The sequence below is a fragment of the Lissotriton vulgaris genome, chromosome 1_2, assembly GCF_964263255.1.
Source record: "Lissotriton vulgaris chromosome 1_2, aLisVul1.2, whole genome shotgun sequence".
Lineage (NCBI taxonomy): Eukaryota > Metazoa > Chordata > Amphibia > Caudata > Salamandridae > Lissotriton > Lissotriton vulgaris.
In genome coordinates, this window is record NC_141686.1 from 155,614,239 (window position 1) to 155,640,842 (window position 26,604).

A 26,604-nucleotide genomic window follows, 5' to 3' on the forward strand; every position below is an offset into this window, starting at 1 on the left:
ATATTCACCCAAACCAATGGAAGATCTTCCTTCCATCCTCCATAGTACCACTGCTGCCATCTCTTTTCACTCGCAGAAACCCTTTTAAGAAAGCAGGTTCCCTTCCTCCCTGAATTTCAGGGTTTTAAAGGGTGGCCCTAGCTGAACTGTGGAGCTTACATCTCACTCTGCCCTCTAAAACCCCCCAGCTCCTGATGTCTTACACGATGGAGGAGCAGGCTTGAGGTTTGCTCATTGTTCAAGCCTTTCAGCCAAACATAATTCTGTATGTGATAGCTCGCGTTTGTGCAAGAGTGGGAACCAGATCACTTTTTACTACCCATAGGCATGTTGGGCCAGATTTACTAAGGGCTTGCACCGCCTTTGCTCACTCACGGTGACCCAAGGGCAACACAAGCGCTTACGTGAGATTTACTATGTGACGTGGAGTCACCTCTGCGTGGCTTAGTAAATCTGGATTAACCCCTCCCATGCAGGTGACGAACCCCAGCCATCACGCCCCGCGGTGGGCGTGTGCTGATGACGGCTGGGGTTCGTCACGGGCCGCCCTGTTCTTTTGTTTACCGCACTGCGGTTTAATCGCGGCCGCAGCAAAGGGGTTAAGGCAAGGCAGTACTAGTCACTGCCTTACGTTACTCTGACCCGGGAAAGCGTTCTAAGGGTGGAGAGTGTGTGTTCCGCCCATGATCTTTGGCACATTCCCAAATTTAATTACACTAGTAAACCTGGAAATGCGTCAAAATGCTACGCCTTCCCAGGGAAGGCATAACAAGGAGAAATATGTTTATTTCTCCTTGTTTTTTTCTCTTTCCATGTGTGCTGGATGGGAAACAGCCTTTACAATGAGGTTTTTACCTCATTGTGCCTTTACCACACATTTTTTATCATGCATATTTTTACCACGTGCATGCCTTTACAATGCATGCCTTTACCATGCATTCCTTTCCATTTCTAAGACAGGTTTCTTTGCAACTGGAACTTCTGGTACCCCTTATCTTCCCCTGCTGTATTGTCTTAATAAAGTTTGCATCTAAGGGTGTCATTCTGGGCTTTTTTTAGCTTCATTAAATGGGCACTGCAGCCCTATCTTGTTCAATATAAATGCAAACACAATAAGGCCAAACAAACTCAAAGTTCTCAGCCAACTCCTATTTCATTGGTTCGCAGGAGCGTTCGAACATCTCAATAGGTGAGTAGATGATTCAGCGTAGGTCTAAATGATTGCTACAAAATTTCATTAGGCGTGAGGCGATTTGACCCCATAACCTGCATTCCCAAACGTCAGTATGTAAAAATATATTTTTTATTATTGAAAACTTTGGAGGCAAATGTAAGGATCAGACACCTAGAAATAGACCCACAAAAGAGTTTGAGAGTTTGGCAACCTCGAATTAACCCAAAGTTGAGTGATTTGACTTCATCCTGATTAGGTTTTGCCACTAGAGATGTTGATTACTTTACTTGGACCCTGGTTAGACTTGGATTACCAATCCCGTATTGAGGTTAATCATTAGGTGCAAACTGTTCCATGCAAGGATTTGGTCCTGCGATTTGCATTTAGGTGCATTTCTGATTTGCCCACCCCTGAACATAGTGAAATCATGGGCAACTTGCCTGTAAGTACACATTATGGCGAGGCTGTAACACGAAATGATTGCGGAGAAGTGTGGCTCACTGGTTAGAGCAGGCAAACCCTGAAGCAGAGGTCAGACCCGGGACCAGGGTTCAATTCCCGACGCGGCAGGGTCTTGAGCTTAAATGTCCATGGACTTGATAATTCTCGCTTCGGTGCCTGACCTAATCATGGGTTCACACTCTGCAACTCTGGGCATTAAGCTTGCTTAATCTCCACAACGGCCCCCCGCGGCGGGATGCCTGGCTTTCACCTTGGGGATGCCCTGTAGGGGCTATTTCACAGGGAAAAGCCAGGATGGGTTCCCAAGGCAAGCGCGGAGATACCCCTTCGGGGATCGATTCAGGCGCTATATAAGAAACATAATAATAATTGGGCGCCTTCTAAACTGTCCACCTCATGATAGCAGTAAATTGTGGATGCCCAGAATTCTCTCTTCTGGATGCAGCCAGGACTCTAATATCCATTTTTACCCCAACTCTGAATTTCTTTTATCTGCACCCTTAGGTGTCAGAGCAGGGTGGGTCATACTGGTCCCTTACCAGGACTTTGTGCCAATCTTTCTGAGGCGAAGCAGTGTTTTTAATTATCACTATTTGTATACAGACTCTACATTTCTTCTGGGACCTTGCTGAGGACTTTATTGGAAACATCTTGAGAGGGGTTTTCATTTCAAAGCTTACCGGAGGGCTAGGAGGCAAGCCTTATGTTTCAGGCGGTGAAGGAGAACCTTAGGAAGTCTTTGGCCTTAGAAGACAAAGCTTCAGCCGCCACACATGTGTCTCTTTGAAATGTAGAGTGGACAGTGAGAAAAGAGTCTTGTCTGAATGTGGGATCAAGTTTGTAGGAAAGTTTAGTGAACTATTTCAGGCCCTTTCACAGCACTGCTCCTCTAGTTATGTAGCCAGGGTGGTACCAGGAGTGTTAAGTCTTTGCTCAGGGCTTCTTAGTGGGCATGCAACATTTTGGGTGTCAGTCTTTTTTCCAGATTCATTTGTCTGAAGGAAGCAGGTAGCAGTCAGGGCCTCAAGGAACTTGCCTATCACCCCCTCTTCCGTAAATCACTTAAGACCTGGCTTTTCCGAGAAGCCTACCTATGATCTGCACATCACCTGTTCATACTGCCATACCATCTTCAGCGCCTTGATGCCTTCGGGTTTAGTTGCGCTTTACAAATCCAAATTATTTCATTCATTCATTCAGGGCTGAAACTGACTGATCCATCTACTGACTGACTATGAGGAATATTAGGGCTGCTGTGGTAGCCAAGGCCCCCCTTAATTTCCTTGGCCGTCTGGTAGTAACTGTCGTCAGGCAGTCAAGGCTCAGTCTCTGGAGGCAGTGCTAGGGCTGGTTCAGACTACAAGCAATCAAATTCAGTTTCATAAGGAATACGAATTGTGATTTGTCAGTTAACATTTTGAAAAACTGTGCAAACTAAAGTTCACTATCGCTTATAGTTAGCGACCTATGACTTCAAAAAACAGATCTAACACACCATAACATAACCAAGATGGCAGCTAGAATCTATCAACTGAATGAGGCTGTAATAACATCAGCCTTGGAATCACTCATATTTCTGTCGGTAAACACCTGAGTCTTCGTGTCATCTCTGGAGTAAATACTCAAAATGGCGTGGCTTCCATGTACGTGAAACCCTGACTCTTTTCTGTTTAGTAGACACTCGAGGGGACAGTGGGGTGTATCAGTGCTTACTTTGAGCCGGTGGTTTCCGGTGCTCAGCACTAGCACTGAATTGTCAACACTGGCATTTATGACAGCCTGCCTCATGGTGGCGCTGTTTGTGCAATTTGGAGATGAACACAACAGTTATCTTTTAATTCAATGTACATTAAAAATGACTAATAATTGCCTCATAAACCAATATTATAGCGTTGGGGGGCCTGGAATAGCCACACCTTTGGGGTGTGATGGTTAATAGTTGTGCTGTTACTGGCACTGGCTGCACTGACAGGGACAATGGGCGGTGCAAGCTTCAGTGACCTCCTGACGAGGGCCCTGGCACTTATTTTTATTTGCAAACTAAGTATTGGGGGATACAAAAGAGCAAGAGGTGACCGACAGCATCTCACAGTGCTACACTGGCGGGCTACGCTTCTGGGAAGTCTGTAGTAGCCAGGGTGTGCGCTGATGCTGTTAGTGGCGATGGGACGGGATCCCTTGGGTCTTGGCACATTCTGCTCAATGTACGTGGGCAGGAGGCTGGTTTAGGAGCCAGATCTCAGACTCTTGCAGTCAGGATCTTCAGGGCCTCTGTGAGGAGTGGGACCACGACTTCCGGTATGAATTATGAGCCACTTGATCAGGTGCATGATCTATGGATGGCGCTCTGTAGGGAATCAGATTACAGCAAGCATTCCTGCCTCAGGTAAGAATGCCAGCAGAGCCGGGGCCGGGTCTCACCGGGTCTGAGCACCAGCAGTTTTTTATAGGGGGCCTCAAAAGGGTCTCCATCCGGCTCTGTTTTGTGCGCTGGCACAGGCGGGCCTTTTGTTTTCCGGAGTGCAGTGACAGCAGGCACATCGATGTGTGCGTGCTCACACAGCTCACTTCTCACTAGTGGAGAAGTTACCGCATGACGTCAGGCCAGGTGAGCATCCCTTCTCTTTTTGAAACTCAGGAGCAGCAACATTGTTGTAGTGTCACCAGGGCTTTAAGTGGAAGCTTTTTGAATATTATATACAAGCCATAGTTGCAGCTTATTTATCTTATGCAACTAGCAACCATTGACAAAGCCAATAGTCCTGACTTGTTGTAGGTATGATGTTACTTGTTGTATCATACATTTGGATGCAATGACAGAAACAGCAAATTACAAGTCGAGCAGCAAACTATGCTAAGCACAGATTTTTAGTTTATGTGCTTTTAAGCCACGCCCTTGATTACATTTACCACGCCCCTTTGAGAGACCCCCTTCCCCCAGTTTTTTCATCCCACTGAAAGCCCTGGATGTCAATCTTAGTATGAAGTCAGATGTCTACAAGCAGTTCTGCCTCTGGGAAGGATGCCAGCATTCACAACACTCTGAGAGGTGAACGAGAGACTTGGAACGTCAGAGCCCCACCCTCCCTTTAGGCGTGTCTTAGCGTGAAGGTAGAGCAGTTTCAATAGTTGGTAAATGCTTGATAATACCGTGATTACCTCACTGGTCTATCGATCTACTTGTCTTGTTAACAGAGTGGACGCGATGCAAACGTACGGCCGTCCGAGTGTTGGGAAGCAGCGGCGTCCCTTTCAGCCTTGTCCCTGGTGGAAAAGGCCACTCTTGACGTCTGACTTGCTGGACACTTGGCACTGCAGTTGAAAGCGCGCGGTGTTTGGCTTTGCCCATAGCTGTGATCTAACCAGTGTATTAATGATTGCTTTTAAAGTCAGATTAGGCGCTGCAGTGCACTTGGCACACGCCCTGGCGGTCACTGCTTTACACTGCACTTGCCTATGGGCTGGATCTAGCGTTTTACTCCGTGCTAGCAATGGTGCTGAAACAGGTTTCATGCTGGTTGCAGTATTCTCAGTTAGACATTACTATCAGAATGGTATGGTTTCTCTGGGGTGGACATTCTGTAAGTGGGAGTTAGGCACAGGGAGAATGTCCTTCGTGTACTGTGGATGTACAAGCTGTCTGTTGTGATTAAACTCCACGTTCTTCATGAACCCTGTTTCCTGGATTACTTCACTGGTGTGCTTCTTTCAATGTTATGTCAGAGAAGGCACAAAGGATGTGAAAAATCCACGAGTTACAAAAAAGTGCAGCAAATCAGCCACGCCCTCTCAGCGGGTGAATGGGGGGCGGGTAGTGTGTGCCCAGCGGTGCGTTTTGGAGCACATTGCCCTCAATATATGGCTTTTACAAAGAGCACATTTTCCTCTGAAATGGTCCCTTTAAATAGCACTAAATTTGCATCAATGCTGCGGCTGTGCAGTTAAAGGTATGTAGCGTGCAAACAATACCAAGCCGAAATGGGATTTCCGCCCACGTTTATCATTTGTGCATTAAACGTGTAAAATGTCTTGATTTGTTTTCTTTACTTTACTTTTACTTTTATTTCATTTGTATAGCGCATAAATCACCCGAAGGTCTCAGAGCGCTTGCATTGAAAGTCCTACAGAAAACCAGAGCAGGCCATAGACAAGAGCTAGACGAGCCATGTTTTTAACTGTCTGCGGAATCTCAGATAGTCAGGTTCCGTCCTAATCTGGAGGGACAGAGAGTTCCATGCTTCAGGAGCTGTTTTACTGAAGGCTCTATCTCCATTTCTGGCGGTACGCACTCTGGGGACACTTAGGAGGTACTTGGTAGATGATCTAAGTGTTCTCACTGGGTGGTAAACCTTAAGTTTTTGTTCTAGGTAGGCTGGGCCATGCCCATTTATGGATTTGTGGACCAGGCAGCATAGTTTGAATTTAATACGTTTTAGTATTGGGAGCCAGTGCAAGGTTCTTAGGCAGGGTGATGAAGGGGTGCGAGGGGGCCGATTAAAGTCTTTGTTTCCATCACATCACAGAATTACAAAAAACCTATGTGCCTCTTTTGAACTTTTATTTCTGCCGCTATATTTTGAATTATGTATAAAGTTAATTTACAAACATTTAAATGAGTTGTGTGTTAGAAAACATTTGACATCCTGCGGTTTTTCTTTCATGCTTCTTGTACGCCAGTAATAATGTCCCCTGGTTCACATTACTTTGCAACAAAGAAAAGAAAAAGGAAACACCAATCTTCATCTTAAATAAGCAGCAGTTTGCCAGATGTCATTCCATGACACTTAACCCCTGTCTTTGAGCTCTTGGCAAATGCCACAAGATAACAAAACTAAACGTAAAGGCCTCTTTAATGCTCTCTCCTCCTCTGAGCCAGAGCTGAACCAAGGGTCTGGCTTGGATCTTAAGAGCAGGTGCAAGAGCCGAGCCCTGAAAATGTGTGCTATGTAAATCACACAGAAAACATCACAAAAATCACGATAAAGTCTCTTCAAAATAAAAAAATAAAAATGTTTTTCAACATGTAGAATCCTTGACCTTAATACGACACATTATAGTACTGCACTGAGAAGTACTTACTAAAAGCGATAGTTCCTTCTTGGCGGCGCAACTCAGCCCTTCCCTAGATTGGAACCACGACCCTGACGGGGAAACCCCGGGTTCCCGTGGAGCAGGCTTTTTCTTCCTCCACATTATCAGGGATGCTGGGGCATCCGAAGATTGCTGGGACAAGCGCTCCCCCATTGAGACCTTTAACGTATTTCCTCCTCACTTATTAGAGAGAGGTATGCCAACGTAGGGCATTCCCAACCTGCCCCTTGTGGCTCTCCAATTTGACGCACAATCCTGATTTTCCTCCGGGTGCGCCCCTTCCGGCCTCATTTCTTTGGGTTCAGGGGCGTTCTCCTATTTTGGGTGACTTCTACCATGGCTGGTTCAAGTCCAAGGGGTGACTTGGTCGCCAAATTTGACTTAACTCAACGCTACAGCTCTAGCACTCCATTGGGCGGGCGGACAGGCCCATTGCGCGTCTGTCCCTCCAGAGCAAAAAAGCATCCCATAGATAGGGTGACCAGGCGTCCCCGATTTGCCTGGATGGTCCCTGTTTTTCAACTGCTGTCCGGGCAAATTTCAGGGTATTTCGCTCCTGTCCCGGTTTTTAGAGAGAAGCGACTGAAAACTGTGGGAGGTGCTTTTTTATGTTTTGCAGAGAAGGGATAGTTAGCAGTTGTTTCAAGAAAGCAATCTAATTAACAGGCACGCTTCTGGGTTTAAAACTTGCCATTTATTTATGTTCTAGCTGCCTGTTCTGTAATTCTCTGCTGAGGAGCGCTGTCATTCTATGCGCTCGCTTGAAATAAAACGGTAGTCCTTCTTCTATTTTCGTGAAATATCCCGGTTTTTGGATTTCAAATTCCGGTCACCCTACCCATAGAGTCACTCTATCTCAGTAACGTACGTCATAAAGGCACAGCTTGGCTCCACTGTTACCTGTTACAGTTGACCTCTCCTTGCAAACATGCCTATGTACAGCAATGGGAGAGGGAGTTGGCTGTGTAGATATCTGATGACACTTGGGGGGGAGGGGCTTTTGGCACAGAGCAGCCAAATATTCAATTTGTTTCCGCTATAAAGAGAACGCCTACAAGATATTGACCCGCTGATATCTTACACCTGTTAGATTGGTTAAAATGTTCAGGAGTTCAGATTTGTGCTCTAAGGGGTGGGAAGAAAGTGGGACTTCTCTACACACATGGTGGTCCTGTCCTGTGATCTTAAAATTCTGGGTTGACAATCAAGGTATAGTGCAGTCCATGACCACCGGTCAACTCCCACTGGACCCACTGATGTTTCTCCTATGTGACCCAGGAGAAAACAGATTTTGTTCCACATTGAGCTCTCTCACCTCCTCCTGGCAGCACGGTTGTGTGTGGCGCAAATGTGGAAGCAACCTCTTCCTCATTTTAATATGTAGTGGGGAAAGGTGTGGTCCATTTAAGCAGTGGAGAAGTTGACTGGTATTATCCAGGACCAGGTGGCCAAATTCGATACTATATGGAGCCCCAGTGGGAGGTAGGGCTTCATATGACAATGCCCATGGTAATTCCCGCCTCTGATATCCACATTATGTCTTCTTCTGACCCTGAAGAGGGATCTGTTGAAATATAATTTGAGTGTTTGTGCTCAAGGTGGGGGGGACTGTATCGATTATTCCAAAAATGCTGGATGTTCTGCTTTTCCGTCCACTTTTCTTTTCCTCTCTTTTTTTATTGTGAGCAAGCATCATTTTTCCTGGTAGATTTGTACGAAGTGTCTTATTTACTTGTTTCCTTTGGAAAATGCAAAATAAAATTGTTAAAAAACAAAATGTGATAGTTCCTAAACATGAGCCATTAGTGATAAAGCAAGACAGTTGTCGTACAAACTCTGTATTTGGCCGAGATTATTAGAGCAACATTATAGTCTATTAAATCAAACACAATATATTTTTGTACAACTGGTGTTCTGAACTCACATATTTGAAAGTATTTGCATACATGATAATGAAAGACAAAAGAGTTTTGATGAAATTAAATATTTGCCTAAAATCAACGCAATTTAAGCAGGGAAGCTCTAGTTTATGTCAGGTTTCTGGTTTCAGTTTGTGCAAATATACCCACAAATTAGTATCTATTTGTCTTTCCTCGTGTTAAGTTATTTTTTCACAAATTTGTACATTTGTTATATGGTGGGAACTGGACCATGAGTTATTGAAGCACTTTACATGAGCCCCAGTTACAATGCACAAGGTTATCATAAGAGATGGAAGGAATAAGTAAGGGATAGGCCTAGAATAACAGGCTGTTGAGCTGGCACTGAGATTCGAACCTGGCTTCCCAGGTCCACAGTGGGCAGCTTTGACTGTGAAGAGGGAGGGAGGGAGGCAGGCAGAAGCCACATGAAAGCTCGGCTTGTTATGGGCTCAATGTTCCAAAAGAACCTAAAGATGAGCCAGGGCCAGGTTTCAGGTTTGAAACTGTCTTGAGCTTTCAGTGGCCCGCCCACATTTAGTTTTGTCAACAGAGATTTGTACAGCGCTGTAATACCATGGGTATGGCCTTACGGTGCTGTCAGGTTCCCCTATCTCCAATCCACGCTATTGAGTATCTGGTCACAGCTCAGAGTATGATTTCTGTTTCACTACGAACATTAGTAGGGTGGATGCACTCAGCGCTCAGATAGTTAGCGTGTTTCAGATGTGTACCCAGCGATATTTACCATTTGGGGTGTGATCAGGGTGACCAGACATCCTGATTTTCCCTGGGCAGTCCTGGTTTTTGGTGGACTGTCCTGACACATTTCTTTATTTTGAATAAATGTCCCAGTTTTTCGAGCAATGGTCTGGTAATTGCAATTGTAAGGAGAATTGGAAGGTATGCTCTCCTTACAGGGGCTGTTCAGAAGAACGACAAAAATAAGACATTTATTCTGTTTCCATCAGGCAGCACAAGAGAAGTTGCCTGTGTGCTCCCAGCAGGGGGGAGACAGGGTGGGAAGAAGGGCAGGATGTATAGGGTGGAGATTCTGCCATCGATAATGTTAAGTAAATGTTGCCTTGTAAATGTATACATGTGTATGTGTGTGCGCATGTGTGTATATACTTTAAAAACCTACTGTGTGTGTGTATATATATATATATCCCACAGCAAAAAGTTCGCTCTTACACGAGCCTTCAGCTGCGGGGTGGCGAGTCCCAATTAATCCAAACAGCGCTGCTCACTCATACAAGGAGTGTTGGCTCCGAAACGCGTCGAGATGTTGCCATACCATTAAAATTCACTGCTTTTGCAATATTGGGAGTCCGCGGCATGCTGTTATTATGATGAGTGAGCAGCGTTCTTTGGAGATATATATATATATATACACATATATATTTACAAACCTGCGAAAAAACCGGGACAGGTCAGATATAAGCTACTTTTATTTCTAGCGTGTCCTGGTTTTTGGTTGTCAAAATCTGGTCACCCTAGGTGTGAGTCATCTGAAGAACTACACATGGCATTGCATCACTTGGCAATGCACATATCATAATAATATGCATGACTCTTGTCTATCCCTCCACCCCCCCCCCCACACACACACACATCTAGAGTAGCCACTGACATCGGGAGACATTTATGTAGGTACTACATGCACCATATTGTCTTTGAAACATTCAGCCAGTTCGGGCTTGTTTCCCAAGACAGTGATGCATTCTGGAATTTGTAGATTCCCTTTCAACGTCTTCAGTTTAAATCCTGATTTACAAAGCGCTATTGGAAAGAAATTCAAAAATAGCTTACAGATGACACATAGTGCCATGTGACAGCTAGAATGTATCCAAGTACCGCACTTGCATCAAATATATGCCAAAGTGCCTGGCTCTGTTTGTTGGCGCTATACTTGGCTGTTCTGTTCGTGCACCTCCCATGCTCTTGGTGGTGCAGCGAGTCCTGCCTTAGACGCTGCATATGATGCCACGTAATACACCCCTGTCCTTGGCACAACACATCACTCTACACTTGGATCAGGGCGCTGCACTTCACTCTGGATTACACACTGCACCTGTCTCTCTGCATCTGGCTCGTGAGGGACAGTTTCGGATCGACACTGGCAGGTGGCGCAGAGCGCGTGCCCCCTTCCGAGCTGCACTGCCCAGCGCTTTGAGCCTGCGCCTCTAGGCTCTGTAACGGGCTCGCGCCAAAAGGCCCTTTGTTATCAAATAATCTCAGTCCTCCGCTGCCCCCGCCCACTGTCCCACCGGGACTCCCTCCGCTGCCAATGGGAAGGCCGCATGCAAAGCAGTCCCGGTCCGGACGCAGCGCGTGCCTGCTGTGGCCCGAGAACAGGGATCTCATCTGGCCGGGCTCAGAATAGCGCGCGCCGACGGCCTCCTCTGGCAGCGCGCGGCGCTATTAAAAGACCGATCCCGGGCCGGCTTCTTCTCGGCCGGGGCCACGCGCTGTCCGTCCGGGCTGGGGGAGGCCGAGGAGTCCTGCCCCGCACGTGGAGCACTCTTGTGCGTAGTGTTAAGAGTCCCCCGCAGATGGGAGCGGTCTGTCAGCAGAGGTGAGTGAGCATCTCTCCATTGTCAAGGATACTAGAGGCCGCTGATCAGCGGGGGCCGGTGGGGCTCGGGGTCGCTGACACGATGCAGCCGCTGTCCTGGAGAGTGCACCCTTCCTGTGGCTCGTCATTCAGACGAAAGTGGCTCTGTCTGGTGGTAATAATTACCCCTCCCACGCAATCTGTCAGCTGGGAGTGTATGATATTCTAGAAGGAACATTTGAGGTTGGGGATTGGGTCTAAAATCACCTGCCCTCACCCTCGGTTCATTAATTCACGCCTTGCCATGGATCTGTCTTCACAGCGCCAACGCTAACTGCTTCTTGGCGCTATCTACTTTTACAGTATACCCGGTGCTGGAATCGGAAAACATTTACTCTGGGGAGCCAGAAATTGGGGTACATGGTGTGGGAGAGGGAGGGGGGCGGAGTCTGACAGTCCCTGTGCACCGTTATTTAGAAACCAACCCTGCAGCAGTCATTGGCAACAAGCGCAAACGTGATAGTAAATCTGTTCTTTTTTTAAATTGGTGACACAGAGCTTGCATTTTAAAATACCTTACAGGGTTGTACTAGTTGCAGAAATCTTTATGTGCCCATCAATCTTCAGGGGATAATATTTATATTAAGATAATGTAGGTGATTAATGCACTTCCTAGGTTATAGTACTTTGGCCTAGTTACTCTAAAATAGCACTGAGGTTAATGTGCTTGCTTCAAAGCAAATCGTGTAACATATAGATCAGAAAATTTTATTTTATGTTGATAGGTAAGTGGGTAACATATAATACGAAACTGTAAGTACGATATGTGACTCCTGCACATTGGAACTCAGTTTCATATATAATGTTTCCTTTACATCGATTTACACACTTGTTTGACTTATTATCCCTGCATAATGTGTGTGTGTGATGTAGAGTGCTCCGACACCCTTCATTGGGATTAGAACCGCTGTAAAAGAATCAAATAAAAAAATAGTAAGTGCTATTTAAATCCTCATTTGTGTAATTACTTATACAGACATAAATCTGACATTCTTACAGTGCATGCATCTGTTACTTGAGGGCTCGAACAAAGTCGGAGCCTGTTTCCAAATCGTTTCTTTTTTCTTGAATCCTTGTGAAGTGATACCAAGCTGTGAGCCTTTCTGTTCCTCCGTTGCATTTGCATCCATATAGCTCCGGGCCAGGATGAGACTGCAGCAAAGGGAGGGTTGTGGCCATTTCGATGTTTCCTGCACTGCCTCACTTTAAGGCAGTGGTCTTTAATCTTTGCAATACTGCGCCCCACTTTAAAAAAAAAATCTATGCCCCCCACCTTAAGAATCACAAACATATGGTCTCACAAATATTCTATACAATTAATTGGCCGCGCTGAATATTTTTAACAATTCAGTTATTTCATTTATCCTTTCACAAAACACAAACACGTGATTTCCAGCAAACAAATGGAAGGCTATCTCCATGAAAGTATAAAAACATCAGAAGTGTCGTTTACCTGAGAAACTGGGGGACACTGATTTAAATGCTCCACTTTGACACCTACTTGCAGCCTGGAAACAAGTAATAATAAAAACAAAAATAAGTTGCTGATGGCCCATTACAGAGTGCCCCATTCTCTCTCTGTTTTCTTTCATTAAAAATACCGCACTGTTTTCAGAATGAAGTTGGTCTCAGTGCCACAGAGTGTAAATAAATGATTCTTATCTCCACTGCGGGATAACCCACGCCCCCTTTTTCCGAGATCAATTTAAGTCCTGCAGAGGAGTTTTGGGCCGACCACTGGGTTCCCCAGGCACTGCCATATGAGCTAGCGTGAAACGGCCAATCTGTGGGCTTTATTTTCTTGTTCAGGTCATGGCCCACTTGACTAAACAGAAGTCCAAAATAGTGGCTGTTTCTAGCTGGCCCACGTGGCAGTGCAGTGCCAGGCTGCCCCAAAGGGCAGTCCAGCAACACTGCACCCGGGGCCCTCCACACAGTTTGGAGATTCTGTTCATAGGGCTGTCCTTCTACCTCTAATAAATCCTGATAAAAACAAAGGGGCATATCAGCAACAGCCAGTGATAATTATCGATAAGGGCAAGTTTAATTATCGCTGAATTAAATTGCCGAGATAATGTGCTATCATCAACTCGTATCTCCAAGGCGATAAAAAATTCAGCAATAGCGGCAAAATGTGCGATTATCGCTGGAAATCCAGCGATAAAAACACAGCGATAGGCAAATCCTTGATGATAGGGCAAGGTGGACTTATACCTACAATCCACCACACATAGGATATAATGACTAAGTCAGATTGAAAGCAGGCATTCAGAAACCAGCAATAAGCGCGGATTATTGCTATTTTTATCATCGCTACGCGGGTTTACGGCCAGATTGATAATAGGAAGAAGTTGTGTTAGCGACATTTTCCACTTTATTTTAGTAAGGTACGCTCACTTTGCATATCGTTACCGTTGCGATGCTGGGCGTTACGTAAACCGGCGCTGCGGCATGGAATCACGCTCTAGTGTGTCCTGGCTGATAATGCGATAAAATTATTGCCGCTTTACACCCGAAAACGGATGCTAAATCAGCGATAATTTTATCGCGGGCCCTTGATGATATGCCCCAAAGTTACTTGCTTAATTGCCCTCAAAATAAGGTTATGTTTCAATGTAGCAGAATGTACAGGGCCTAGAGGTACTTGCATATAGCGTGCTGTACAAATATCTCTGTTATCATCAATGGTTTCTTTTGAGGTTTATCGCTTTTCATGCCCCAGTGTCCCTCTGATGTCCCAGTTTACAACTCCCTGTTTCCTCTCACATCCTACCACAGGCCTACTAGGTAATAAAGTTCTGCCATCGCGGTTCTGGGGAGTGGAAGGATATTCTCAAGATATTAGTATAGACCTAACACAAATTGCCAGTGTTCTTAATAGTTGCAGCCTGGTGCGTCCTATAACTTTTTACCTTTTAAAAAATTGCAGTGTTTTAAAGGCAGACAGTCAGAGCCACTGAAAGAAGACATGATTATGCGCCAGTGGCATCTTCTGCTGAAGGGCAGATCTACAGGGTTTTCCGCATATTCCACTTTGCAAATTAATTTGCAGGTAACAGCAAAAAGTTGTTTCAGGCTCAAACAAATCAAGCGACTTAACAAAATGTGAGGCGTGGTGCAGTGCAGTCCTGTGTGGTGTCAGGCACTTTTATGGTTTGAATTGTGGAAGGGAAGACACAATTCTAATGTATTTGGCCAGATTGATTGTTCTGTAGTGAATCAATGAGACAGTGATGCACAACCGTACACAAACTCGTCTTGCCTCACTAATCGTGGGACCGCATGCCGACAGGCCGTATCATAATTTCTTGTGTGTGATGGAGCCCGGCGATGCAGAGTATGGAGAAACACATAAGGTCAGGCTGCCGATTTATGCAGGAGCTCTTTACTTGTAGCATGAGGAGCAGATTGTATTTAACAGTGAAGTCCAATTATAAAACGCTAAAATCTGATAGGCCGCTCAGTCACCTACTGCCCCTCCCCTCCCCATCCATGATGCCAAGATCCTCAATCACTCTTGCCTGTGCTTCATTCGGGGGTCTGCAGCTGCCAGGACCTTAATCTCCTTTAGCGATCACGCCCCCTAGCGGAACCCCCATCTGATTCCCCGCCCCCTGTCTTTTGTCTGAGTCTGAGAAAATGGAGCAGACGGCACAAATTTGGCTCTTCTCAAAGGGGTTCAACATGCATCTGCTAGATTGGATGGCGTGTGACCCAGTGCCTAATTTGAGCCAGTGGTTTCTGGTGCTTTGCACCAGAACTTAATGGTCAACACCGACGCTCATGATAGTCTGCCAAAAGGTGGTGCTGTCTGGCTAATTTCTAGATGACCACAACAACAGTTAATTGTTAAGTCAATATACATTAAAAATTACTATTACCTGCCGCCCAAACCGTTCTTATCGCTTTGGGGGCCTGAAATAGTCTGAAGTGTCACACTGGTAGGAGTGTGATGGATAGTAGTTGTTTTGGTACGATCATTGGCTGCACAGCAGGGGCAATGTATGGTGGAAGCTGCAGTGGCTTTCTGATGGGAGTCCTGGCACTTATATTTTTCAAATTAAGCACTGATCTGACCAAATAACTTCAGTCCTAATCGACTGTACAGGCGTCCACTTGAAGCAGGTTCAGGCTTTCAGACCCGGTTTACTGCCTTTGCCCAACTATGGGCAAGAAAAACTGTCTATTGCAGATGGATCCAGGTCGACAAGAATTAAACCTTGCGTTATAATCGAGACACAAAGATCTACTACCAAAGCCAAAACCTTCAAGTGGTCAAACCCAACCAAACGTCAACAAACACGGACTTTCCTGAACTCTTTGTTTTTGGTGGTTGTTAATCATGTGAGTTTAGGCTAGAAGATGAATATTGATTTTTTTTTTGTTCTCCCCTCAATGCCCCTGAGTGGCAAGCGTGTGCATGTTTATCCTCTCAGACCCTCCACCTCCCTTGTGGATTTCAGACCTAAAACACGCTGGTGTAAATAGCACCTGCTGATGGCATCCTATTAGTGTCACGCTGGTTCAGAAGAACCTTGATTGCATGATTCAATCAATCAATAAATCAATCAGGGTTGGTAATGTGCAACTACTCTACCGTGAGGGTGTCAAGCTGCTGGCCTGTCTTTGTACTCTTTCTCCACTTCTGCATAGATCAAGCAGATCTTCATATTCATTCTATTCGTTGTTGATGATTGGCTGTTTGTACTGCGCGGTGGAGACGATATGCTCCGTGAGGCCCCGATTGATTCATACAACGATTGAAGGCTGGATCATATAGGAGGACTCACATGAGGAGCCTGTTCCTTTTTCTTGAACCTCTAAGCCTGTAGGAGACACAGTGGCTTATTGAGGTCTTTTAGAATGACGTGTCCAACTTAGGTCTTGTGGCGAAGAGTCTGGCCCTGAAGAATTTGCCTAAAAATACCTTGGCAAAGAAACATATTGGCATATGGTAATGGTGTGCATGAATAGCATCCTACCCTGTTTTATACTTGATGGGTTTCACTAAGTAAAGAATAAAGTTGTTGCGATAGGAGTGAATCCTTCAAATTTAATCACTGTTTGCCACAACGTGGAGTGTGATTTGTTGTCACTTCACTGCACACACTTTCTTTTTATTTTCGGACACTTTTTCTTTGGGCAAAATGACCACCGATGATGGGAAAAATGGGCTTATCTGGTGAGTACCTGCCAGTTACCCTGTTGGTGGTGTGCCCGTGAGGGGACATTTTGCTCTTTCACATTTTTTTCACAACGCATGTGTGTGGGACTGAATGTGTTAGGATTCTATTGAACATTTACTTTAATAATCCCAGATTTCTTTGAGACTGTCAACGAAGTTATGGGGGGTTTATGACAGATCATTGAACTTTTTACAAACTAAAGTTGAGTGATGATTATGTAGAAAACTACAAAGCTTCATACAGTTTGTAAACAGAAATGCATGAGAAGAGATTTCTGTTTTTCAGGAACCGGGTTATGTTGTTGAGAGGTGTTTGTACTGCGAGAGAATCAATTCGGCTTAGGCCACGTTTAATAAATGCCTAAAGTAAGTATCTATTAATGACAACACACATGCTTTTTGCTAGGACATTCTCCTGGGGCAGAGTTTGCTGCCCAGATACGAGAGCCCACATTATATTGCTTCTGGTTATTTCTTGCACAGTGTTATCCAGTTCCATTGTTTAGGAAGCAGGGGTGGCAAGGAGCGATAGGGGGCACTCAGTCTCCTACATAAGTACATTTAGTTGGTATTCGTCTTTCTTCACACTGGGAGCAAAGGTTGGTCCTCCGGTCCCGCTTCATCCCCCCTGGGGACCAATTAAATAGGATGGCTTGTAATGTTAGCTCAGTCTCATATTTAAACATGATGGCTGTGTCAATCCCCACCTTCCCTTGTATGCGAAAGAACGCTATGAAGTGGCGTCTAACATGGCTCCCGCCTCCTCATCAGCGATACATTAGGAGACCTTTCCTCTGGGGGGAGCCTCGCTGGCCGCCAGTGCTCTTGAAGACCTTTGAAGGCCTCTGTTGGGCTTGGAGCACCATGCCTGGTCGGGTGATCTCCATTACGGATGCAGCCGATGAAGGAGGGGTTGCTGCCGCTCCTATCCGTTTGGTGGTCCTTCTTCGATATCCGGCAGGGTCGCCTTCACTGTCGGCCTCCCCATTCAGGGCCCTTTCATCCTCTTTCCTACGGGCCTAATTGGCTCTGCGGTTCCTATAATAACTTCAGCTCTTGCCACTTAGAGGTCCACGGGCTTCCTGCAGCACTCGCGGGGCATGTTCATCACGCATGGGCTGATCACACGCGCAGCAGGCGAGCAGCAGGGGGTCGCAAAACAAGTCTCATCATTTCGCCTTAAGTTATGCAGAGGGCTTATTTTCTTGTGTTCCTTCTCCCTCCAAAGACTCTTGGAAACCATGACCGTGCAACCCTGCCTTCCGCTCCAGAGGGGGCATTTGTTTGAAATGCCATCGCTTCCATCTGCAGAATTACACAGCGAGTGCTTCTTATTATAAATAATGTGTTTTTTTGCTGCTTGTACCTCATAGCATTGACCTAGTTATCTAACAAAAATGCCATTTGATAAAGGAAGAGGATACAATTCTTACTATAGAGTCTGTTATTGATCGAGATGCGTCTCGTTTTATGGGTATTGTGACTGTAGGTGGGTGCAAATTTACCACGTTAATGTACAGTTGCAACAAAAGCACTACATTGATGCTTACCGCTACCTGATATCATGCAGTGGTAAATGCTAGGTTTAGGGTTTTGGATAGGAGTAGTTTAGGGTAGGAGCAATGCCTGGCCTGGGGTTAGGGTTTGACTGCATTTTAAGGTAGGGTAAGGCTTAGGTTTATTGACAGCGAAAGAGCAAGGTTCGGTTAGGCTTATTGTTATTGTAAGAGGTGTGCTTAGGTCGGTTGGGATAAGAGTCGGGGTCCATTTTAAGACTAGGGTTATGTCTAGGGATAGGATTGGGCAAGAGATTTCTTTAAGCTTGAGTTAGGATAAGTGTTAGCACTAAGCTTTAAGCTAAGGTCAGGGTTGGGGTTAGTTATGAGGTGTAAAGTGATGTTCCTTGTGTATGTACATGGTGTAGTATTTAAGTACCTTAAAGATGTACCTGGTAGTAAGTCGTGGTTGCTCACAATTACTAGTAGGTTGATGTATTGTCCTTGAGGTTAATCACTCAATCAGGATTCTTATAGAGCGCCCCCTATCTTCCGTTAGGGTCATACGGCGCTTTCGTGGGGTTTCTGCAGTTCAGATGTAACAGCATACAGCTGGCTGTGGAACCGGATGTTGTATAGGGTTAGCCTGATTTACTGCAATACTGTGTTGCCTTTTCACCTTCTAATTATGGATTAAACGTTGTACCATTGCAGTGGTAACAACTTTATCTGATGCAAAGAGACGCTTCATGTTTTACTGTGGTCAGTAACTAGGGGGGAGTTGTTTCACACATGTGGAATAGTTATTTATGCCCACAGTGGGGGGAAGGGGGTGCTTTTTTGTAGCCCGACGTTAGCCATGACCTTTTGTTTTTTAAGTTCATTTTTTAAACGAAAAATGAGCTTTGAAGATAAGTTTTCATCCAGTCATCTTCATCCATTGGTCTGTACAGTTGTCATTCATATTTTTGCTTCCGCCCACCACAACTTACAGCACAGCCAGTGTCAGCTCACTTGAGCCATTCATTCTTTTCTCTGTGAGTGAAGGATTAATGCTCAAGGGCTATGTTGTCACCTGCATAGGAAGTACTCCTTTTCAGTTCCAGGGACTTGTAGGCAAGTGTGGGCATTTCTAAATGTGTTTTTTCTTTTTTCTTGCATGAAAGTTTCTGAGGGATTGACAAGTACCCAGACACTGCTACTGTGCCGCTGCGTGCTTTAAAATTGGATTTCATCTCATTCCAATGTGTCCACCTTCAAGGTCAGTCACCTTTGAATGTTTTATTTTGAAGGTAGTTAACATCCAGAGATGTCTGCTTTTGCTTGCTCGCGCATGCACGGGCAGCCATCTTTAAATGTTTTAGTAAAACTTTATTACAAAAATAGGAAAGGAAAACAGCCTGTACCTACACATATGTATGTGTGCATGGGCTCCCATTAAAAAAAAAAAAATCTTTTTGTAAAAATGTTTTACAAACACATGTTAAAGTAATTGGCAAAGACAATAGGCTGGCAACCAACACCATACCCATGGCTTTGCCAATGCTTGTTATTCTATTAAGTCTGCGGTATAAAAGGCTATTGGACAGGAAGGGCCCCTTCATCTCAATAAAAATACGTTATTGCATACAAAGAATGGGGATGACCTCCGATCACTGCATTTACTATGTCCCTGTAGTTCCCAAATGGGCTTAAATGACCAACAGCCCCCCACCCCGACCCATCACCTCCATTTACCTGATGAAATGCACACCTTTCAAACCTGTTATTTCCAGCGTTGACAATACTTTGAGCACCCCAAAAGTGAGTGCTTCAGAATTATTAAAAGAACACAATACGGTGGAGTTCTGCGGAAGCAGAAAAGGAGTCACCAGGGTCACAAAACTCCGAGCACAGGAAAGTATGTGGATTCCAAACGCACTGCAGAGATAAAACTTTTTTTTTTTTCCAAATCAAAACGCATATTTTTACCCACTATTGTTCCATAACCGTCTGTTTATGCGATCTATATGCAGTCTTGAAAAAATTGCACATAAAAATAATCAAAGTACATCGTCATTGCAAGATTGCACTTATGGTGTTTTTTTATATAGTCTTTATTACCTTATACAATAAGTTCTGTGAAACAAACATTCTTAGGTGTTTTCATAAATAGCATGAGGAAGTTTGTACATTTTTACTATCTTTTGCTAATGTCAAAATTGCACCTTCTCAGCGTTATATTGTAACTCGTACTTGTTGCCCTAAGCCAGGATTCTCCAAAGTCCATGCCAGATTTTTTGCATAGCCCTATTTAGATAAATGTGCAGTTATTTTGAAAATCTGCCATGGATCCGGCCACCCAGGACCGACTCTGAAGAACCCTGCCCCAAACAAAGAATCAAACGAACAAGGCCTTAAGGGCTCGAAAAAAAGATGTGCGGGTGAAGGGAGATATTTTAAGTTATACAAAGAGACGGTCCTGACACCAAGCAATGGTAGCTGCTGCTTTTTGCTCCACTATACTTAATCCAAGTTATTGGAGCTGCTTTTTCAAATCTTTATATGTCCTTGTCATTTTCTGGATAGAATTTATTTCAAAGCGTGTTTGTTCGTACGCTGTAGGGTAATTACATTTGACAATGGCATATGTCAGTTTAACTACATTTTCCAGCCAGTTATTGAACAGAATGTTCCATTTAATCTCATTGTGGAACAGCGATTTCAGCAGAGGGAGAGGGCACATGGGGGCATATGTAGGTAGGCGTTTGCGATTCGCAAACGGCCATTTGGTATGTAGGTGCCACAAGGCATAATAAGGAATCGCAAAAATTGCACTTCCTTATTTTGCTCAAGCATTTAAGGAATCGCAATTTTGCAATTCCATAAATGCTATGTAGGGGTGCCCTTATGGGACACTTATCCATAATTGAGATTCGCAATTTGCTACAATTTGCTAATCGCAATTAAGGAATTTTTGAGATTCGCCAAAAAATTGCGAATTTTTACCTACATTCCATTTTGCAATTCTCAAATAGCGATTCCTTAAAAATCACTATTTGAGAAACGCAAAATGTGAATTACCTACATATGCCCCATGGTCTTATTACATGCTCGGTGGAAGCCATTATTACCTAGGTGGGTGATTGTCTCACAACATACATGGCGGCCAGGTATTGAATGGGGGTGTTCACCACATACACTTTAGAAGCACCAAGTTTTATAACTTTGCACCCAGTTTGGGACTGCCTGTACCCAACTTTGGGTACTTTGCCATTGAACATAGGGGATGTCCTGCACGCCTTGACCTTCTTCTTCTTTTTTTTTTTTTTTTTTTTTTTTTAGGGGAAAACCTTTATTGATACTTCAACCAGTTACAAGTAAGGGCCTACAACCACCAGGGCTGGCCGCTAATCAATATCATTTCAATCAAGCAATTAGAACCAAACTCGGCCTTCCGGGAGGCGAATACAGCACGACTTCAATTAAAACTGGCAACATAGCATACTATACGAATAGCAGGATAATAAAGGTTCCATTTTATTATATAAGATAGAAGGATCAGGTGCCATACAATATCACAAAGGTGTATAAAGGGCGGGCAAAACAGTAGGAAGTCCACAGTTAGGTCGATATCATTCAAAATAGTGGCGCTGAGGCATACGATTCAGGATCAACAAGCATACAATTAATTTCGCACCAGTGGAGCGCCCGCCCGATGGTACCCTACTGCAGATGACTACGGCCTACCCCCCTAGCAGCGTGCCTGTCGCCCCGTAAATGAACCCGAAATATAGAAGACCAAAGGGAAAAAAAGGAAAAGGGAAAGAAAGAAGGGACTAAAACCCTGCCCAAAAAGGAGAAATGGAGGAGGGCTGTGTCATACGCATTCCCGGACTCTCCCCCCCGTCTTAACGAAGAATCCCCCGCAATGTTAACACAATCAAGCGGACCACAATAAAACAGTACATCAGAGGAAACCAGAAATCCCGCCCCGGACTCCGGTAACCAAATAAAGCAGTCCCGTTACCGATAGATCAATATTGTGAAACCTCAAACAACAGTCTCAGCCTTGGCCTTGGCCCCGTAGATCAAATTTGCTGATCCCCTCCGATAAAGAGCGCCCCACCGTAAAATTGTCAAAGGTCAAACAGAAGTTGTCGAGGCATAGTCTATTAGTCGAAGAAAGGATGGCAAGTCCCAAAGTAGACGCTAGAGTCCATCGATGCCCCTTCCCGACTCTAAGACCAGGCACTATCCCATCCGCCATCTTGATGGACCAGCTGGGAAGGGGGTGCGACACAGTCCCACACAGATCACAATTACGAGCAAACGTCTCCAAATCGGGAAAAGCAGTGAAATGTTCCACCAATTGCAGTTCCAAAGATTCCGACTTTGTAGGTGCATCGCCAATCTCCACATGTTCGAACCGTTCCACTTCTGTAGGGGCATAGAAAGCTCCAAGCACCGGGTCAAATGGCATCGCTGGGATAGCAATAGGGAAAGGAACAGGCCACCGGGTCTCGGGTAGCAAGTCCGAGTCCGGTCCTCTAAGTCCGTCCACCGCCAACATCAGATTCCAGGCCTGGGTCTTCATTGTCTCCTGAAGTGCCTCAAGGGCCGCCATCACTGACCGCAATGACGGGCTGCACTGGACCCGCTCCGCCGGGTTTCGCATAGCATCAAGCATATTGACCCCCACGGAGAGGCGCCTTCCCCGGGGTAAGATTAGGCGGAGCAGGAATGAACCGCGAGGGACCGATCGTCAGTAGGCGTTAGTGCGCACCAAGTCTCCGATCCAGCGGCACCGGCGCTACGAACGCCAGGCGCCCGGGTCTCGGACTAAACTGCTCAGGGGTTTTTAACAAAACTCAGATATCAAGGGCGCACTGCCTCAATTTCTACGTTACGGTGTGTAGTTAGAATAGTTGATGTGTAGTGCGTAAAGAGCAGGCGGAAAACACCCTTAACCGTCTGAAAAGTCAAAGACTATACAACAATAACACAGCTGTGCTCTCGCAACTACAATAAGGTGTCACAAAATTAAGTACAATGACAAATGTAATTCAATGAACAGAAGCAGATTCTTTAGTGTGTTTCTTGTCACAGCAAGATGATGATTTATTGTATCCAGACTTGAGGAATGTCACAATAAGCCGACACGTGTTTCGTCGTGTGCCGTTGAGTCAACACGACTCTTCAGGGCTTTAGACTCAACTCCAAAGTGTGGGTTGAGAATGGTCTGGAACTTGTGGTAGCGTTCTACGTAAGTAGATTAGAGAGAGACACTGAGTTTTTTAGATTCGAATTAATAGGTGAGTAGGAATGGTATATCCAGTGGAGTCAGATGCAAGATATTGTTCTTGCCGCTATAATCCGCCCTATTGGGTGTGTCAAAGTCTCCAAAATTTTAGCGCTTAATACGGGTGTGTATCAGGCAGTAACCGGGAGGGGATCCATCAGTCAAAATACTTCAGAAAACGGGTTCGTTTTCTCATTTGGCGGTGTGCCGTAGTGCGGTATCCCTCCTCTGTTGATTCCCGGTCGTCGTCTATCGTCTCGGACCCCCACACACACACCACCTTGGGCATCACTCGTCTCCGCACCTCCGGTACAGTTCCAGGCAGCAGATCGGCAGCAAATCAATCATAAAGATGTCGGAAGTTCCGTGGACCCTGCCGCTCACTCTGGTCCGCTGTTGTTCAACTAGGACCCGGCTAGACCAACACTTGAGACCCAGGCTTCCAGACTGGGCTAGGCCTCAAATTAAACCTCGACATAACTCTACTCCACCATGTCGGAAAATCCTCGGGATTGCGCCATCAGTTCGCAGAGTAGTTCATGCACCCAGATATGGGGCGAGAAACCAGGATATACGACAGGATCTTCGAGCGAGAGACGGGGGTCAGCGGAGCCGGGAAGCTATGCGGCCATCTTGCTTACTGTCGTAGCTCTTCCACTCACGCTTTGACCTTCTTGAATATATTTATGGCACATGTTCTGTTGGTTGAGCTGTAGCCAAAGCTTTTGGAGAGCATTATTTGTAGAAAAATTAGAGTACATGGAATATGTTGACTTATTGCACATTGAATGTTGCGTTATTCAACTAGTTTCCATTTCAGTTCATCACATCGTTGGGCCATAAAGGAGTACTTTTACTACCACTGTGTACAGGAGTTAAGTGCATGAAAGTTTGAAAAGAATATTGGTAATGCAAAAAGACACAGTATGTAGCTAAAGGGGCCTAGGAAGGAGTAGATCTTCACTGGAAGGTTGCTATGTTCCTCTGGAACAGATCCAATTACCAGCCAACCTGCAAGGGTGAAAGCGGGTATAGGAGCTGCCATGTACCCAGACATGCAGAGCCATATACTCCAGATCAGTAGCGGCTGGTGTCAGGGCAGGGTGGCTGGGCGGGGGGGGGGGATGATGGATAATAACGAAAATACAAAGAAAACACACAAAAAAGTACTTACCTGACACCCGCCAAATCGCTGCTCTTATGCTCCTCTCTTGCTCCAGTCCCGTGCAGGCACTGGCTCCCAGACTCCCCTGTGGAAAATACAGATGTTGCTCTCATGCTTTTGGCAGCATGAGAGCAGCGTCCGGATTGGCCTGAGCGCCCTGGATTTGTGTTCCCAGAGAAACTGGGAACCTATGCACGCTGCCTCTAACCCGAGCTGCGTTGCAGGGTAGGAGACCACTCAATGCGCATGTCAGGGGGGGAGGGTGACGCTCCTCGACCATAGCGGAGGAGGCGATGCTGCTCCCAATATGCAGCATCCTGCAGAGAAAGTGGAGCCACCATGCAGTATCCTGCATTGGTGGTAGATCTTTGAAACATCCCCTTGCAGCGGTGGTGAAACTGTAGAGCCGTACCCTGACACGTAGAGCCGCATACTCCAGATACGCAGAACCGCATACTCCAGATACGCAGCACCCTACGGAGATGGTAGAGCCGCCAGGCAGTATCCTGCACAGCGGGTAGATCTTTGAAACACCCCCTTGCAGCGTCTGGATACCCCTCGGGTGATTAGCGCACTCTACAAATACTGATTGATTGATTCATTGATTACACCAATTGGACTTCAGCTCTTAATATTTGCTATGCAAGATTATTCTGATCAGAACAACAACCTCAAAATAATTCTAAGATCACGGCGATAGTATTTGGAAGTAATTCTAATAATGGTAAAATATGGTCATTTGTTTATGGTGGGAGTTGTAATTCAGTTTGAAATCGAACTGAATGCATAGAATTGATAATTTTTTTAGGTGAAGCAGGAACCACAAAATATGTTGTTTGCATGGAAACTTTCAAGGCTTAATGGGATATCATCTCTCCTTTGTTATGAAATTCTTTTTCGAGCTCATCTGTCGGGTATACATTTGATTTGTTTTGTAAAGTGAGGTATGCTGTCTGCTAACTGACCTAATGTATGTAGAATTTTCAAAACCAAGTACGCTGAAGTCTTTTTGAGAGGATGTTTCTTTGTTTCCAGCAGTATTTTAAGCTGTATATTACAACTCTGTCTTTTTAAAGACTATTTTTACAAGTTTGAAAGGCGCACATAGATGTATTTGTCCCTAGTTATTTTTCATTGCCATACTATAAAGAAACAATGACTTTCAGGTTGCGGCAAAAATGAATGCACTTTAGGTTTCAGTACATAAGTAAGGATGCTTTCTTCTTCTTCTATAAAATGTATTTGCAGACTATACGAATAGAGGTAAAATCTTTGCATCTCTTTGTAAAGGCTTTATTCCGCGTCTGGCACTCCACGGACTGCCAGATTCGCAAGCGCGCAGTGGTGGTGGTCTTCCGACCTCCCCATTACGACAAGGGGGGTCGGACCACCCTGGGACCACCGCAACAAGGTGGCAAGGCGGTATTGAGGGTGCAACATGGTTGGCGGGGCAAAGCATATTACGAGTTTCCTCACTTCCAAACTTTTCATGGCGGTGTGAGCGTCATGAAAAGTGTGTCAGTGAGGAAACAAAGGTGTGTGCTTGACGCCAGGTGGGCACAACACATGCCCCCCTGTGTGCATGCACACCACGACCTGCACGGCATGCACTGCAGCAGTCCATGCCGGTCGGTTACTGCCTTTGATGTTCCCATTGCGGTGCCTATTTCAGAAACATCACCCTGGGAACGCCAAAGAACCGCCCGCCAAACAGGAGAAAACTTCTAATCTGACGGGTGGTTTGCACATGGGTTTGGAGGCGTGGGGCAGTCCCGCTTCCGCACTGCCAAACTCATAATGAGGCCCTTAGTCATTACCTTGCAATATTACTTGAAATTATTTATAAAACATAAAGAAACAACTTCCAATGAAGCACTTTATATGAATCCACAAGGTTAAAGTGCAGAAACTTGTGAAGAAGCCACAACCTTTTTAGATGTAGGTAATGTTGGGATGGCACACCAAGCACACAAGATTTAATATGGAATTATAAAAATGTTTAAAGGCTATTCGCATTTAATTCTTTGATTTTTTTTAAAAAAAAATCTTTTTGTCCTTTCTATTTAATGAGCCTTATCATTGTTTAGTGATCTTGTGAAATGCACAGTGGTTTACTTTATCTGATTGGAAATACAAATTTCTAGTGTGGGAGAAATATTTGTACACAACTCCAATTCGAGTGAAACTTTAAAAGCATTTAAGATACTGCGCCTA

The 26,604-nt window shown here is 45.1% G+C and overlaps 1 protein-coding gene across 3 annotated transcripts in view; it reads left to right on the forward strand.

Moving 5' to 3' along the window:
- LARGE1 (LARGE xylosyl- and glucuronyltransferase 1) overlaps nt 1-26,604 on the forward strand; it is a 1,180,278-nt gene that overhangs the window by 332,152 nt on the left and 821,522 nt on the right. The window contains exon 1 of one of the 3 annotated variants that reach the window (XM_086953008.1): nt 11,093-11,224. The exons of the other annotated variants lie outside the window; for them this stretch is intronic. The gene's annotated coding sequence lies outside the window, so the exon portion shown is untranslated. Of the gene's footprint in view, nt 1-11,092; nt 11,225-26,604 lie in introns of those variants that run through there. 3 annotated transcript variants of the gene reach the window in all.